Source organism: Lemur catta, chromosome 23 (assembly GCF_020740605.2).
Source record: "Lemur catta isolate mLemCat1 chromosome 23, mLemCat1.pri, whole genome shotgun sequence".
NCBI classification, from domain to species: Eukaryota; Metazoa; Chordata; class Mammalia; order Primates; family Lemuridae; genus Lemur; species Lemur catta.
Genome location: NC_059150.1, coordinates 7,803,398 through 7,820,709, shown reverse-complemented (window position 1 = coordinate 7,820,709; position 17,312 = coordinate 7,803,398). Strand labels below are relative to the sequence as shown.

Below are 17,312 nucleotides of genomic sequence, written 5' to 3'. Positions count from 1 at the left end.
GAAGAACCTTTCCTCTAGGCCCTCATCGCCTTCATCTTAAAAAGAAATCCCTGGTCCAGTAAGCCACTGAGAAACATCTCTAAACAGTTGAGGTATAAATGGTTTTTTGTGTGCCTCACTTGTTGCTGGTCACAATCGCTATGGTGACTAAAAATGGTGACGGCCTGCAAAACTGGGAGGGTCTGTTGCGTTAGAGACACACTTCACAAAGCCGACTCTCGGTGCTTCCACCTCACCAGGAAATCTCGCTGCGAATCCTGTAGATTATGGCAGTGTTTCTTGGCCACTGGAGCTGTTGGAATTAGCCGGCAGCAGATTCTTCTGGGGTCTGAGGATCCCAGGAGCAATGCTGGGTTATTTTCTGAGGCCCCCATGGGGTCCCACGTCTGTCCACACAGCGGTCGCCCCTGCCTGTTCCTGTCTCAGGTCCGGGTGCCGTTTCCTCTTCCCCACGCTGCTCCATCGCTCTCCAGGGAAGACTGGCTGATTCTGCCTGTTGGTATTTCGTCTTCTCTTCCAGTCTGAGATGAGTCTCTGAGTTGGCTGTGAGCAGCCCGAGATGCTCAGCAAGTGAGGGATCCAGGGCTGTGGGGAAGAGCCCGGTATCTCTTCCTTCGGGGAACCTGGCAAGTCTTGGCCCCTCGGCAGTAGTGCAGGGAGGGATGGCAGGGGGTGCCGGAGTGGAGCACGGATAGAGGGGAGAGATTGGCTTTGGTGCAGCCAGGGAGACGAAGAGGAGGAAGCCAAGTCCCTCGAGATGTGTGGGCCAGAGTCTGGCCGGCACTGGCGGTAGGGCTGGACCCAGATGTAGTTGCCGGCCTTGCTTGGGGCCCTCCGCTCTCGCATGCGTGGTGTGTCCCCAGGCCTGCCTCTGTGTGACCTCTACTCCCGTCCACAGCCCTGCCCTTGGCTAGATTGGGGAAACCAGGGTGGGCAGTGAGGGGGAGATTGGTCCTGGTCACGCAGTTGTCTCCTTGGCCTCTGATGCTTTCAGCATCGGGGTTGGTGCTTCCCGCTGATTTTTCTATTTTTGTCCCTCATCTAGTTCTTCCCCCTGCTCACCAGCCTGGCTTCCAGTGACGTGACACAGGGCATTGTGTGTTGCCAGTCAGGCTAGCAGAACACTTGGCATCTCCGAGAGAGGGGCCCGGGATATCTGGCGCTTTTTTCTTGACCTTTGAGTCCCTGAGATCTGGGAGCCAGGAGGCAGCGTGGGGCGCTTCCATCCGGGCTCCAGCAGAGGTTAACAGAGCTGGTGGCTCTGGAGCCGGGTGGTGTGGCTTGGCTGGGAGTCGTGGGGGAGGGGCCCTGCCAGGGGCCCTGATTGGTCAGCACCTTCTCTAGTCCATTGAATCCCGGTCTGCACCGGGCTGTGAATTGTTTAATGCATATCTTGGCTCTGTCCCCTGGCTCGTGTGCCCCCAAGGCTGCAGCCACAGCTCCGGAGAGGATCTGTACCTTGTGCTGGTCACTCTTTTGGGCTTGTTGCCTCCCTCTGAGATATGTAAGAGATGCCGCCCTTCTCCACCAGCCAGCCGTCCGTGGGAGGCCCTCGTTTTGCTTTGCTTTTCTGGGACTTGGAGTGGCTGTGAGGAAAGCAGAGGCTGAGTTTGGTTTCTTGCTGGCTCCTTCCACAGGAGCTGCTCACCGGCTGATAATGCCAGAGAATACTTCCAGGGCCCCACGGCTTGCGCGGAGCCTCATGCCCTTGGCGTTGAGCCTGTGCGGGGTGGGGAAGGGGGACGGCAGTGGGGACAGCCCCCCGGGGAGGTGGTGTGCATGGTTGGATCCCAGGAGCAAGGCCAGGAGAGTGCGGGAGGACGAGTCCAGTGCCCAGCCAAGGCTGCCTGCTGTGGCCCAGGAGGAACATGTGTGTCCCCTCTGGAGGATTCGCGTCTGAGTGCCTGGTACTGAAGGCAGCGTGTGGTGCCCGGATCAGTCTGTAACACAGCATGCAGGCGTGAGACGGGCACTGGAGCTCTCGGCCCTGCATTCCGTCCAGAGAAAGGGAAACCGACCTTTGCTAAGGGCCCTCTTTGGCGTACCCGAGTTCATCAGAACAACCGTGTGGCGTAGGGGGTTTTCCCTTTTACTGTTAAAGAAACTGATTATGAAGTGACTTCGCCAAGATTACACACCTGGTAAGTGGGGTTGTTGAGGTTTGAATCCAGGCGCTTCCGATTCCAAAGCCTGTACTTTTTCTTCCCTCTCTTGGGCTGAAGTCAGACATTTTGTGGGCTGAGATCCTTGGAGGACCAGCGTGAACCAGAGGGAAAGGCAGACGCCCGGGGGAACTTGCAGTCACTGGGCACGGCTGTGCCGCATTTCTCTGGGAGGCAGGGCAGAGCCAGATGCTCCTGGTTCCCGTGGACAGGCAGGTCGAGCTCTCTTCCAAAAAGTCAGGATTGGTACCGGTACCAGGCCCCTCCTTCGTCCTATAACTAACTAGGAGAATCCCCCTGAGGTCCCCATAGCTTACAGGAGCCGGTAGTGAGTCCGGGCCCAAGGTGGAGTGGACGTCGCACCTTTGGTGTGCGGCAGACGGCTTTTCCCACCTGCCTTGGCTGCCCTGGGCCTTCTGTCTCCGCGCTCCTGGGCACTAGCTGACTCCTCTTCCTCAGCCTGGTCCATGCAGCACAGGGGAACATTCCAGTTAGGTCTTTGCCATATTCTGAGCTCAGCCTCTCCTGCCAGAACGCCTGGTTCTGAGAGCCGGTGGGAAGGGCAGTGGGGAAGGGACGGGCACCGGGGAGGGAGACGTCGCCTGCATGGCTGCCTGGTTGAGCTCTGTGTCTGGAGAGGTTGAGACAGGTTGGTGGTGCTGGGGACGGGGAGGGCATGTTTTCAGTGCGTGCATCTCCAGGGCTCGGGACTTGTTTACTCGGTAGGAAGGCGGCTGGCCCGGGCTGAGTCAGGCCACGTGATTCTTGCCTCCTTGGCCGGTCATCGATGCCTGGCCCACCCGGCCGTGGACACGGCCATCTGCTGCCAGGGGTCTGCACTTGCACAGGGCAAGGGAGTGTGGTCGGAGCGCTCGGGGAGGAGATGGGTCAGGGAAAGTGAGGCATATGTTGCTCAGTGTCGAGGGCTCGGCAGGCCCAGATTCCAGTCCTGGCTCTGTTGGTAAAATCTCACTCACTCAATTCACCCCTTTGGGCCCCAGTTTCATAATCTATGAAATAAGGAGATTGAACTAGAATCTCTTTGGAGGTTCCGGCTGTAACATAGGGTCTCCATGATGTTCATGGAGGTATTTTGTAGCCAGAAACTCAGAACAAGGAAAACTGGGCTTGAGTTACCACAAGCGAAAGTGAGGGATCTTGCAGACCTGTCAGCATGGATTGGGGTGGGTGGGCAGAGACGGGTTTTGAAGGACCTTCCAGAAGGAAGAGGGAAGGGGCTGGAGATCGTGTGCAGGTGGCTGATGGACGAGGCTCCGCCAGTGGCTCTGCCACGTGGCCTCAGGCTCCCTGCAAGGGGCTTGTCGGAGATGGGGCATGTGCGAGCTTCCAGGGGGCCTGCTGTGCTGCGGGGTGGGGGTGGGGGGCTGACCTGAGAGACCCTGCTCCGGGAAGGGTGCTCCGTCCTGTCTGGCCCTAAATCCTGGGGAGCCGACAGGACAGTGGGTTCGGGGAGGGCTTCTGTGCCCCTTGCTCTCAGGAAGTTTTCCTTTATATTCAGCCTTCTTTTTTCATGTATTGTTTAAGGCCTTCTATTAAAAAATAAAATTAATTAAATTTTGAAAAATGGTGTCAATGAAAGAAAAGCAAAAACCAAAAATATCTTAGAGCCCCTAGTTTTATAGCAGCTTCTTAGTCTCTCTGGTCACCCTTAAAAAGATAGCCAGAACAAAACACATCCAGGAACGCCCCAGATCCCAGGCCTGGCCAGGCTGGGGCCAGGGGTGGCTGGGACTCCGGCCTAGCTTCCCATGCAGCCTGAGCCCCACATGGCCGCCGCTTCTCCAGGGCGACGTGGGTAGGAGCCTCTGGGGCTGAGGGGGCACGTCGTGCAATCTGCTTCACAGAGTGCAGAGTTTTAAAAATAACTGCGCTTCTCCAAGACGCTATCTGCTTGCTGTTTTGCAGGATGTTTACCTGGGATTCTTAACAACTGCGAGCTCACCTCCACGCTCCCCACACCCCCGCCCCCGCCAGTACAGTGTAGTGAACAGGGCTTTGCACTAGGACTCAGGCGGGAGAGGAACGGATCAGTAACCGTCACTCACACCACACTCAGCCGCTCTGACGCTTGCTAGCTCCTTTGGTCACTGCACAGCCCTGTGAGGGTAGGTGGTATTACCCTTGTCGTTGACGAAACTGAGCCAGACAGAGTCCTGCCAAGATCTAATTGCTTGTACTTGCGTGATTTGGGTCACCCATCCAGGTCCCCAACTTCAGCTGTCATTTCCCTGGGTTCTGACCCGTGGGGCAGGGGCAGGGGCAGGAGTAGGGGAGTGGGCTCTTGACCAGTTGACTTGATCTCCGAGGGTCCTAGGTTCTTCTTCCATACGTCGGAAGGGGAAGGGGACTTCAGAATGTCTGGGTTCTCCAACTCTCTGATTCTTTAGACTTGGAGCTCTTGTGAGAACTGGCTTGCACTTCTTGGCTGGGAAGCCAGCCACTCACCATGTGTTCCTGGAGAGGTTTCCTACATTTGGAAGCTTCTGGAATTATGGGATGCTTCCAGTCATTCTGACGCATCTGCATGGCACTCCATGCATGTGCACATAGGCGTGCTTCTGTTGAATGTAGCTCACTTAGAGATGAGGCCTCATTGTGCCATCTCTGAGATTTTTCCAACAGCTTTATAAGGGAAGCCCGAGCTTTGCCCAGCATGCATGTTGTGTGTAAGTTACCTGTTTGCTGGCTGATGTACAGCACCTGCTGGAAGCTTTGGCGAATGTACAGTGTAAAGTAAGATATTAATACTAGAAACGCTGACTTCAGCCCTGAATGCTGGCTTCGTGATTGACTTGGAAGAGGAGGCCTTCCCCGTGGAGAGTGAGGGAGGTGAGAGAACTCGTGGGTGTCAGTTTTCCTTAAATGCTGAGCATAAGCCCCAGTCTTCATAAGGGGTGCTGAGGCAGAGTATTGGACTCCTTGGCCACTTGGCCTTCTGAGTTATCTTTATTTGAATAAACACAGAACTTGTATGAAGAGGGGGAAAGTGTTTACTTACAGCAAATTTAGCTGTGATGGTTTAGGCTTTTTCTAGGGGTGTTCCTTTAGGAATGATTGAGGTTGGTTGGGGCAATGTGCATATGTGCGTTTGGATGTCTGTCCATTTTTATTTCCTGAATGCATCCTTGGAATACAGAGAAACTCTGTGATGGGGGCATCCAAAGGGGAATTGTTTTGGTGAATGAAGCCTTCAGTAGCCTCATGTGTGCAGATCGGTCACATTGGACCTGGTTCTTTCTGTTCACCTGAAGGATGGAAAGGAGAATGGGCAGAACCTGTAGCAAGGACGGTGATTTAGGCTAGAACCATGTGTCACCTTTGCTGAGGGTTTATAAGGAAAGATGATCCTTATCCTTTATGGGGTCTTCCCAGTCCTGAGTCTGTGGGACTTTGAGACTGTCCCTGGAACAGCATGAGGGTTGAGAACCGGGATCTAGAGCAAGTCTCTCTGTTCATCCATCTCTCCAGCCTCCTGGCTGAGGCTGGGCAGCGGGGCACTGGGGGCTGCACCAGTGTGGGCGTTGAACCCAGAACTCTGGCCTTGTTTCCCTTTGCAGACAGAACTTACAGCGCTGACCCTAAAGTAACTGGTATTATTTGCATATTAAAAACAGAAGAAAGGCATGCTGCCCCTCATCCCTCCCAGGAGAGGGCCCTGAGCTGCTCTAGTGGCATTCACACCATCACCACCACCCCAGCGCTGGGGACCTTGAGTGGGCATTGCAGGGGTGTGGGGGGGGCAGCGTGGGGAAGGAGGGGGTGTGGAGGAGGCAGGGCCAGACACAGTGTGCCGGGAAGAAGGGGGGAGTGAAGAGCATCTCAGGGCAGCCCCACAGCTCCGGGAGCCACGGGCATTGCCGGCTATACCGAAGGCATGGGGAGGTGTTCACATGGGCTTATTTAGAGGTAACCCAAAGTCTGAAATAAATCAGGTGATGTCTAAATGAGAGTTGTGTGAAATACGGAGAATCATGCATCCTTCTGTGCCGTCACTACCTGCAGATTGTGTCAAAGGGCCTTGCAGGCCGAGGCCTATTCAGTGGGCCCTGTCTGTGAGATCATGCTTATTTTATATTGACTTCTTGTCTCTTTTCTTTCCTGTTTTCCACTCTTTCTTGTTCCTTAGGTATATGTGAATATTCGTTCCTGCAGTTGTGTTATTTCCTCAGGGTACAGTTCTTCCAGTGTCACTGGCATCAGTGAATGTGTGATTTTGATTTGAAGTGTAAACCAACCACTGGCTCCGTCTAGGGACAAGGTACCTTTGAGACAAGGGCTCTGGCAGCTGCCTGCAGACCCCCCGCCCCCTAGTCCTGGACCACTTTGGCCAGATCTGAGATGAGAATCCAGGGTGTCCTTGCTGGGACCAGCTCGGCCCCCTGTCACGCTTCCTGTTTGGGGTGGGGGTGCTGAGGCATGCGTCCCCCAGCTTTATTAGCTGGTACTTCTTTTCTGCTCGAACCCTGAGTAGTGGCCTTGGAAGTCTGAAACTGCACATCACCCTGCTAGGTGGGAAGGGGCCGGAGAGGATGGGCACAGACAGGAAGAGAACACAGGCTCCTGGCTTCTCTCTAAGACAGGTGAACTTTATGTTCAGAAAGGAACTCATTTAATCTTTTAGCCCTAATAGGAGTTATTTGTATTTTCTCTCCTCTCTTTTCCCTCCTCTCTCTCTCCCTCTTCCGCTCCCCCCTCCCTAGCCTCCAAAGAATTTAATCTGCTGGACAACAAACAATACTGTTATAAAACTTTGAAAACAAGAGGGTGCGGCCTCCCTGACAAGGAGAAGGGCATGCCGGGTAACGGCCCGAGGGAGCGTGCCAGGCCTGAGATGGAGCCGGGCGAGAGCCCAGTTGGCTGCGTACCTGGGTGCCAGCCCCTGCCCAGCCCACTGGCTGCGCCATCCCCAGTCCAGAGGGGAAGGAACCGAAACAAAAGGAGGGGGGCAGAGCAGTGCTTGAAAAAGGGAAGTTGTATGTGCTCCCCTCTCTGATCTGATGGGAATGCACTAGACTGTGAAACTTCCTCCTCCACCTCCTCTCCCTGTCCCTCCTCCCTCCTCCCCCTGCCTCCTCCTGCTACTCACTGTTCCTGAGACTGGCAGACAGACGTCCTGATAACAGAACGAGGCTGGAATAGCAGTGTGGGTGCAGCCACCAGCCGGGCCAGCCAAAGGGGAAGCAGGAGAGAAAGTGGGCTCGCAGTTGGCTTTGGACTCGGACCTACCCTCCGTGTGGCCCAGCCTCCCTGCCCCCAGTTAGGGAAGTGGAACCAGTCACGTCACAGGGTGTGCCCCAGTCCATGTGCTCTGCCAGGTGTGTGCCCAGGTACAAGGTAGAACTGCCACTCAGAGGCTAGTGGATATACCCTGGTGCCCCCTCGGGCCGTGCGACACTCCATGGAGGATGTCTGACCCGTTGAAAGGCTCTGTCCTTCGAGATGCTCTGCTCTCCAGCCTGGGCCGCGCCCCGGGAGGAGCTCCCGGGGACAGGAGCGGGCTCTTCCCAGCGAGCAGGCCTGCGGTCCTGAGTGTGCGCCTGGTAGGAAACTTGTCTGTCAGTTACTTCTTGGCGGCTGAAGGAGGGGGTGACCCGGCTCTGCCTGGGAGGTGGGGAAGCTGGGCTCTTGGGGCGTCTGCCTCCCAACCTCCAGAGTTAGCTTTCACCTGAGACCAAGGTTTCACTTCCGAGTCCATCTTCACTGAGTCAAGTGAACGATCCGGGATTGACCAGGGAGCAGCGTTGGTGGTTTTCCTTTGAATCCGCGTGGTTTGGACCCATGAACTGTGTGGTGGGCATTGTGTTTGTGTAACAGACCATAGGCATGCACGTTTTTCCCCCTGTGGAAAGCACTGGCTTCTTTGAAAGCAGCTCAGGGCTATGCCCGTCCTGCCCCGCGGAGCTAAGCCTGAGCCCTTCTACGGGGAATCTCGGAGACATCTGAGCTCGGGTCTTCACTCCGTCCCTCCGCCTTCCCTTCGCCCTCTGCTGTCGCCTGCTGCCCGCTCCCCATCCCAGGGGCAGGGTGGCGCTGGTGCATCCCCCATCCGGCCAGCAGTCCGACCCAGGGCCTCTGTGCCCTGGCCTGAGTCTGGGAGTGTTTGAGCCCCAGTGGGCAGTGTCGGGGAAGGGACAGACAGCCTAACTTTTAGGAGTGCAGCTGCCTAGGAACCTCATACCCCGACCTAGGGGGAACCAGAAGAGCCGATGCCAGGCCCGTGGAGGCTTGGGTCTGGATGATATTATTCCCATTGTGGGATTCCGGGCGTGGGAAGGGCAGCGTCCCCGGATGCTGAGCCTTCCTTTGGGGCCAAGCTGCCAGGAAGGAAGAGCCTGGCAGAGGTTTCGGGGACTTTGGGCCAGCTGGCTCCATGCTCCCGGCCACCCTTCGCCCCTGATGCATACACCTTTCATTTTATCACCCTTTCCTCTGATTCATCAACCACAGCCCCCACCCTGACAGCTAAAGACAAAATGTCCAGGACACTGGGAGAGTGACAGGAAGCTGGGCTGGCCTTTCAGTCCATACATACAATGGTCTGGGACTGTCTCGAGGGCAGGATGGTCCCCTTCCTCAGTCCCCTCTATCACCAAGATGATCTCTTCCTCACTGCCAGGAACCCTGAAACCAGCATTCCCAGAGGCAAGAGGACGGACCATCTGGGCTTGGCTTCCGGCACCCCTCCCCCACTCTGGCTGGAACTTGCATCGGGCACGTAAGTAGCTGTGACTCAGCACCGCGCTGGGTCAGGAGGGAGAAGCTGCTGCCTTGGCAGGCATCTTCCCACGTTCTGGGTCTGAACACATTGTGGCAGCACAGAACAGGCAAGCGGATTAGGCTCCCGGGGGTGAAGATCTGTTCGGTGGGTTCGCTTCTGGATTTCATAAACAAGGATTCCCTCGCCTTCCTGCTTTCCTCCCGTGTTAGTGTTTGGGTACCATGCTGGGCACAAGATATTTAGGACTTTAAAGACTTAGAAAGCATCATTTATAGAATGAAGTAGAAGCTGTCTCTGCAATCTCCAGGCTGTTTTTAACCAATGGCCCATGGAATGTGTTTAACCCTCAGATGTGTTGTGTCCGGCCTGCACAGGTTTGTGTTTGTTTTCAGTGCAGCTGATTTTGTGCGCCTTTACACAAACCGTGGCCTCTCCAGGTCGCTGTGTTTCTGCTGCACATGCTGCTGCTTCTCTCTCAAGTTTCCTGCCGAGGCCCTCTGAGCATTTGGCTGTGTGGCCACCTGTCTGCCCGGCCTTCTCTCTTTACAGATGAAGACACTGAGGCCCATTCAGGGCAAATGGCAGGTCCCTGTTCTCAGAGTTTGGGCTGAGCAAGAATTAAAGCCACTGTGTTCCTCTACCCTGCCCAGAGAGAGGAGTGTCCTGGCGTGAGAGGGTGGAGGACATCCAGATAGAATGTGGGCACAGAAATGGACGGGGCCTGGGGCTCGGCTCCCACCCCTCTTCCCGGCATGGCAGCGCCTCTCAGGGCTGACATACCTGCTCTCTGGGTGGGTGGTTTTCTCCCCCAGGGAGCCCTGCCAAGCCCTTTGCCCCTGGCCGGTTTGTTTGGGACGGTTAGGCCGAGGGGGGAGAAACCCTTCACCCTGCTTGGGCAGCAGAGCCTTCAGCAGGCTGGGGCTTACATGGGCCGCCTTCTGACAGGTCTAGGTGGCCTTCAGGCTCCTTGTCCCCTTTCCAGCCCTTATCAAACTAACCAGCTACTTCCAACTAGGGGAAAGCCACCAGCTTATTTCAGAGAAGAGTCATTGCTCAGCTGACTTTGAGAGGAGAGAACCCTGGTCCCACTGGGAGGGCTGAGACCTGAGCGGACCCTTTATCCAGTGGAATTGGAAGGGCAATAGATTTTGGTACTGAGACGACTGTTTTCCCTTTAGAAAGCGGTGCGTTACTAATGCTTTCTTATCTCTTCTTCCAGAAAGCTAAGAGTTAAGTTTTAGAACCCAAGAGTGGGGACCAGATTCTGGCTTCTGTCTGTTGGTCCCCTCAGTGGCAGTGGCTCCCCTGCCACGTGCATCCCCTCCGCTGGACTCCAGATGGCACCTCATGGGTAGCAGGAGAGACATTAGTTAAATAATCACACCCATGACCAAATGAGATAAGTGGCTTCTGAAGGAAAGAACTTGAGGCTGGACACCTAACCCTCTAGCAAGCCGGGTGGACTCGGGGAGGCTTCTTGAGCTGAGACAAGGAGGGTGACGGGCTCCTTGGGGTGGCGGTGAATGGGGGCAGGGCCGAAGGGTGGCAGCGAAGGGACAGTGGGTGGGGAGTGTTGCAGAAAGTGGCAGCAGCACAGGCAGGGCCTTGTGGTGAGAGGAAGGGTGCTCTGGATCCCTGCAGGACACCTGTGTGGGGCGCATAGGACGGGCTGTGTGGGTATTGGCCGTTGGAAGTCGCTAAGGCAGAGTTTGAATCAAGAAGCAGAAAAGTGAGAACCTCATCCAACCCCCTCATTTTACAGGATTTGGACTCCCAGTAATAACTGTCATTAAACACTCACTCCTGACCTTAAAACACTCCTTGTTACCTGGTTACAAGGCCCAGGTGTTGACAGCAGGTGTCATCACTCAGAGCCCCTGTGTGCAGATCTGCCCCCAGCTCTCCCCGCTGTGACTGAGGCCATGGAGAGTCCCGCCGGGGGCTGCAGAGCCTGGCGCTGGTGTCGGAGTTGCCTGGGCAGGTTTGTCACCAGCATGTTCCCCATGCCGGGGCAGGGGGGACCGCAAAGGCACCAGAAGTGCAGGAGAACACAGCCAGCTACCCCAGGCTACCCCAGCCACCAAAATCATGCTCCCGTCTCCACCCTACTACGACACGTTACTGTGGTCAGTATAGGCAAAAATATTGCCTAGGAATCTCCCCCCTCAATCTTGTTCTTAATTCAACTCTAGAACAAAATGGGATATGATAGGCTGTGGCCCAGGCAGCAGTGAGCAGAGGGGCAGCAACAGAGACTTTGCAGTCAGACCCGGGAGCTGTATTTAACTGGCCGTGTGGCCGTGGACAAGTTATTTAGCCTCATTAAGGAGCAGTTTCTTCTCCTGCAAAAACTAGAATAACACCTGCTTCAGAGGACTGTCGTGAGAATTAAATAGCACAACTCTTGATGTTCAAGTTTTATTTTCTTCTTTTCCCTATAGCAACATATACCATACTGTTATTGCCAGGAGCCTTAAAAAAAAAATAAAAGCCTATGTTTAGCGGCCTTGAGAATTGGTAGGGAACCTAAAGCCAACAGCTTCTACTGTCTCTTCTTTCTCTTGGTTATGTTATCAGAGGAAATACGCATATTTTCTTAGCTTCAAATAACCAGAAAAGATGATGCATTAAGGAGATGGGAAATCTAATTTGGAACATTGTGTTCAAATCTTATTTTCAGGCAGATTTTGAAAATAAAACTCAATTGTTGTGTTAGAGGATTATGTGCTTAATATAATTAGAGGATACCAGTCTTTTAAGTCACATCAGAGGTTAAATAAGATTGCCAACTAGTGGGCTCCCATGTAAATGTTCTGATACTTACATACGGGGTGGGAAGAAGGAACCCAAGCTCCTCCTGAATAGGTCCCATAAAAGAGTGGCCCAGGGGAAATTCACCTTTGTGTGGCGGCTGGACTAGGGCCTCACAGGCAGATGGGCGCTTGGGTCCTGGTGAAGTCAGATGATGTGTCTGGAAACACCGTGCAATCCTGTGAAATGTTATACAAGTGCAGGGCAGGATGAATGTAAATATTACTGTGTTTTAATAATAGCTTTGGCTATTTTATGTCATCATGTATATAATAATTTATAGCGACTGGTTGTGAAATTCAATAGAATCATCCTAGAATTAATGAGTTTTGTATCGCTCTCGTCTGTCGGAAGCATAAGCTGTGACTTCCATGTTGCTTTGAGCCGCTGTGTCACTGTCCTCTCTGGGGGAGCGTTATGTCATGTCACAAGCAGAACTGCAAGAAGACGTTTCTCCTCTGGGCGGAGGCTGGGTCTTCCGACCGCATCTCCCTTCTTTCTGCAGCGAGATCCTCTTCTTCTGGAAGCTGGTTTCACATGGTGGCTTAGATTTTTCCATCTTTGTATCTAGCACCATTTGAAATCAGTGTTTTAGGAGTAAGAATTGCAGCACAGCAGAGGGTGGACCACGGAGGAACTGCTGCTCACGGGACTGGCTTCTCTCCTCCTGCCGCTTGAGCCTGTTCAAGAAGTCGAGGGATGAACTAGAAAAGCCAAATACGCTCTTGAGTATGCTGGGTCTTTGGAGGGGTGACAGTGGCTTGAGCAGGGGCAGAGGTTGTGACGCTTTCTGTTGACTGCTAGCAGCCATCACTAGCACTGGCGTGTGGTGATTGTGTTGTTCAGTTGGGTAACGAGGTATCTGTCGGGTATTGACTGTAACGGGGCAGGGCAGAGGGCCGTGTACCTGGAGGACGGCTCCAACCACATCGGCACTGTCGGCCTGCTCCTGGAGGATGCCCTGCAGTGTTCAGCTTCCGTCGCCACCTGCCGTGTCAAGGTGCAGACCCTAGGAGCACCACTGGCCCATCTCTTACACAGGCTGACCGATTTCTCCTGGTGTTCAGAGTCTGTTTTTGTCTAGCACCATTTGAAATCGGTTATGATGTAGGGGGAAAAGCAGCAGCCTCGAAGCCTCGTGCCAAGTCTGCCCAGCAACAGCCTGTGTTTTCCTGGAAGATGGACGGGCAGAGAGTGGGGAAGGACAGTCACACTTTTCCCTGCTAACTTCTTTAACTGCATGTCTGATACGTTATTGCAGAGGTAAGAGATAACTTAATGGATTTTTTAAAAAAACAAATCGCTATAATTTATCTAACGTCCTCAGTTGCTTTCTGCTGAAATGTAGTACCGTTGTAAATTCTATAAATTGGTTGCTGTTGAATTATCTTTCTGTTGAGAAGAGCATATTCATGCATCCTGGCCTTAATAAATACTTTACTGTATTAAATTCATCATGTCTGTGTTTTTCATCTACTATTTTCCATTCATAATTCTGTGATGGTAAGAAGTGGGTCCTGAAAAATTAATTTGCTGTGCAGATCCTGCCTACTTCATAAAGAGTCTGAAGCAGGTGATGGCAGACAGACATTAAAAATGAAGCCCATTAGGACAGGAATGAAATTCTATGAGCCAAGAAATAAAATGAGAGAAAAGATGAGGGAAGAGAAGAAATTTCGAAGATCGAGGCTGAGGGATGTTCCTGATCGAATAGGAAAACTGTCTTCGGTTGCGAAGGGGCCGCAGACACTGCCCCCATGCTAGCCAGTGTTCCCGTGGGGAACTTTGCTGAACGGAACACACTGTCACGTGGTTCTTAAAGGGGAGCAGCGTTGGTGTCAGTTGCGTTATAAAAGATGAAGGAGCTCTGCTTTGGGCTGTCAGTGTATATCAGCCCTTGAAGACGAGGCAAGCCGGTTTCGTAAGAGCTATTCAGAGATGAGCCAGATTTGACTTCGTGGTGGATGAAGCTTGGAGAATCTTCAGGAAGGTAGGCTGTGGCCCCTCAGTCGGGCTTTTTCCACGGGAGGTGCCCGGCTGACTGTGAGCTACCTGCGGTACGGTTATTTCAAGCCAGAGGTTCTCAGTTCTTTATGAGCTGCCTAGGAAGCCTTTTCAGAGTGCGCCTCCCACCACAGTCTTCCCCCAGATGGCTGCCCTGCCCAGTGGGCTGGGGCTTGGGGGCTGGAAGAAGCATTTGCCAGGAAGCTCTGCCAGTAAATGTGATGCACCCCCTCACTGCAGCTGCAGTGCTATTTCAGGCTGTCGAGGGAAGGATCCATGTTTCAGGATGTGCTGGTAGGAATAGTTAAAACCCTAAATTGTATTGTTTTGTGCACTTCCCCACTGAGGTAGGCTATGGTAGGGCCTGCAGGTAGGACATCTTTGAGTCTACTGTACTGACTACAGATCAAATCATCTTTGATTCATCTTCCGTGTCCCAGGCTCCAGCCTAGGTAGGACCAGTGCAGACAAGACATGGATTCTGCCCCCAGGTGGCCCTGATTTCAGTTCTCAAATGGGTAAATGCTAGTTCGAGTTTAGCATCAAAGCACAAAAACAATGATTGGAGACATCTTTTCTGTAAAAGTCATTGATGGCCCCCATAAGAACGCTTAATTTTGAACAGTGCCACGTTGCTGGGTCATGAGAAGCAGAGTGTAACTGGGGCACCTCTCAAACAGGGCATTTTGTTTTAGTCGTCTGGTTGCTGACAGCCCTTTACCTAAAATTGCCGAAATTCAGTGATGGTTTTTCACAATAAATTGGTAATGAATACAGACTGTTTCTTCTGGAGACAACAACGTGCAGCAGGTTTATGAAGCCACTGCCACCAGCGTAGGGAGAAGATGCTGTGTCAGGCATGGGTCCTGCTTACCTAAATTTTACCAGGTTTCCTAGCTGTAAATGTGCAGGTGGAAAGGGTTATCAGACTGCAGGCACGCTCAAGCTCCACCCGAGTTGTCCTGGCACGTACTTGCCAGCTGCAGAAATAAATGCTGATGAGTCCTTAATATAAGTGACACAAGTCAAATCTTTGGACAGCTTAGGTGAAATAAAAACGAATTTTATCTAAGAAGCTGGTGTGTAGTTTCAGGGGAGGAGTACCTAGCAGACTAGTGTGCCCATACTCTTGGGGAGCTTGAGAGTTTTCCTTAAAACACAAGAAAAGTTATGTTTCGGGTTTATTCTAATGCAACAGCGCTCCACCCTATCTCCCTAGTTGATTCACCCAAACAGCCTTTAAATCGGTGATCTTTGGGTGCCCCCCGGACAGGCTCTGGTTCAGCTGGTCTAGTAGTAGGACCTGGACATCACTTTTTTTGTTTTAAAGTTTTCCCAGGTGGTTCTAATGTGCAGCCGAAGTTGAGCCATTTTTCTGTGGTCTTATTTCTTCTAAAGGCTTTGCTCAAAGTGTGGTCTGAGGGCACCCAGGTCTGGTATATTAGCTTCCTGTGGCCGCTGTCCCAAATAACCACAAACTTGGTGTCTTAAAACAACACATTTATTCTTAACAGTTTGGAGGGCAGAAATCCGAAATCAGTTTCACTGCACTGAAATCCAGGTATTGGCAGGATCCCCCTCCCCCTTTGGATGGGCTAGGAGAGAGCAGGTTTTTCTGCCTTTTTCAGCCTCTGGAGCTCCATTCTTTGGCTTGCACCCCTCCCTCCAGCTTCTGTAGCATTTTGCTTAGGTGGTCACATTGTTTGCCGGAGCCAAATCTCCCTCTGCCTCCTTCAAATAAAGACCCTTGGGATCACATTTAGAGCCCCACCTTGATAATCTAAAATAATCTCCCCGTTTCAAGATCCCCTTAATCTCATCTGCAAAGACCCTTTTGCCACAGAAAGTAACATTCATAGGTTGCAGAGATTGGGGCTTGGGTATCTCTGGAGGCCATTATACAACCCATCACCAACAGCAGTGCTCGGGAATTCATTGGGAATGGAGACCCTCAGGCCCCACCTGATACCTTTTGAATCACAATTTGCTTTTTAACAAGATGACCAGGTGATTCACCCGCACACTAAAATGAGAAGCATGGTGCTGTGGAATCCTCCTATCCAAGGAATTCTTCAATAATTGAGTCCCACCTCAAAGAGAGTGTTTTGCCCTTTCAAGTGAATCCCTTTCAGGGGAAGGTGGGCAATCAGATGTGGACAGTTTTCCCAAATGCCATACCTAGTGCTGCTCTGAGCATTAGTCCCCTGAATTCTCAAGCCATAAGCCCTAAGCACCAGGGTGCCAGAGCTCTTATTTGTAGTAATTTGGCAAAGAGTTTGCCACTACAACATGCAATAATAGTTCAATTCTTTAAAAGCTACACAAGGGAAGTGAATTTTATAAACTTCAGTGACTTCTCCTAATGTCAGTTTTACTATGTCTGTACAGGTTTTCTGGGTCTATCAAATCAGGAATCAAGATGGGTGGCTTTCTCATGTTACCTACGCTTGTGGCAAATTTGTTCACCTTTTGCTAGTATTTGAGAAGAAAGGAAAATCATTTGTTTGTTTTGTTTTGTTTTTAAGGCAGGGCCTCACTCTGTCCCCAGGCTGGAGTACAGTGGCAGGATCATAGCTCAGTGCAACCTTGAACTCCTGGGCTCAAGCAATCCCCCTGCCTCAGCCTCCTAAGAAGCTAGGACTATAGACGTGCGCCACCATGCCTGGCTCATTCTTTTTTTTTTTTTTTTTTAATATTTTGTAGAGACGGGGTGGCTTGAGTCTCACTATGTTGCCCAGGCTGGTCTCAAACTTCTGGCCACAAGTGATGCGTCAGCCTCAGCCTCCCAAAGCTCTGGGATTACAGGTGTGGACCACCACATCCAGCTCTGAGAGCTTTAACCCTTTTGCAGATGTGAATTTCACAGAGGCAGCAGAAGAGAGCTAGTTTATACCAGATCCAAAGTGAAATTAAAAATGGCTCTGGGAATTAGCAATGTCAGAAACTCTGAATGACCAAGTGTGAATGGCCAACGAAGGAATTGTCAAATGCCCTAACAGTCCACAGGAGGGCAGCAGTGCTACAATGTACAAAGAATTTCACTTCCTATTGTATGTAACCTTTTCCGAATGAGCCTAGAAATTTTAATGAAAGCAACATAGCTCAGCGGGAAAAAAAAAAATCCCTATGTACAGTCACACAGTCACTCAGTTTTCCATCATTTTCTGGAAGTTAGTATACTATTAAATTCTGCTCAAGTACAAGTATTTAAATTTTTTAAATATGCAAAAAAGCTCATTCTTGGTTAAAATGTTAGCTGAAAGGAATTACTAAGTTTCAGAATACCATAGAGCTGCCTATTTCTCTTAAACCCTAAAATCTATTTTAACAATGTAAATTCATATTTCTTCCAATCCCAGGTCTCTTCAGCATTCTTGCAGACCTGTATTGTTATGTTAGTTACCTTACTCTCCCTATATATTTTATGTGAAATTTAAGAGTGCACTATAGTTTCAAGTTAAGGTAACATAAAATTTTCTGAAATGCTTTATTCATAATCAATGTAATTTTCATTCAGTGTTGATATTAAACAGAAAGATTGCTTCTGTATTTTTCAACCCACAGATAGCTTGCTCAGTTAGCCAGGCAACAAGGCC

At 51.7% G+C, this 17,312-nt stretch overlaps 1 long non-coding RNA gene across 4 annotated transcripts in view; it reads left to right on the top strand.

The window, feature by feature from the left end:
• LOC123626893 overlaps positions 1-13,166 on the top strand; it is a 61,182-nt gene extending 48,016 nt beyond the window's left edge. For all 4 annotated transcript variants that reach the window (XR_006731053.1, XR_006731054.1, XR_006731055.1 and 1 more), the window contains one exon: positions 8,800-13,166. This is a non-coding gene — a long non-coding RNA (uncharacterized LOC123626893). The remainder of the gene's footprint in view (positions 1-8,799) is intronic.
• The last annotated feature ends 4,146 nt before the right edge of the window (positions 13,167-17,312 follow it).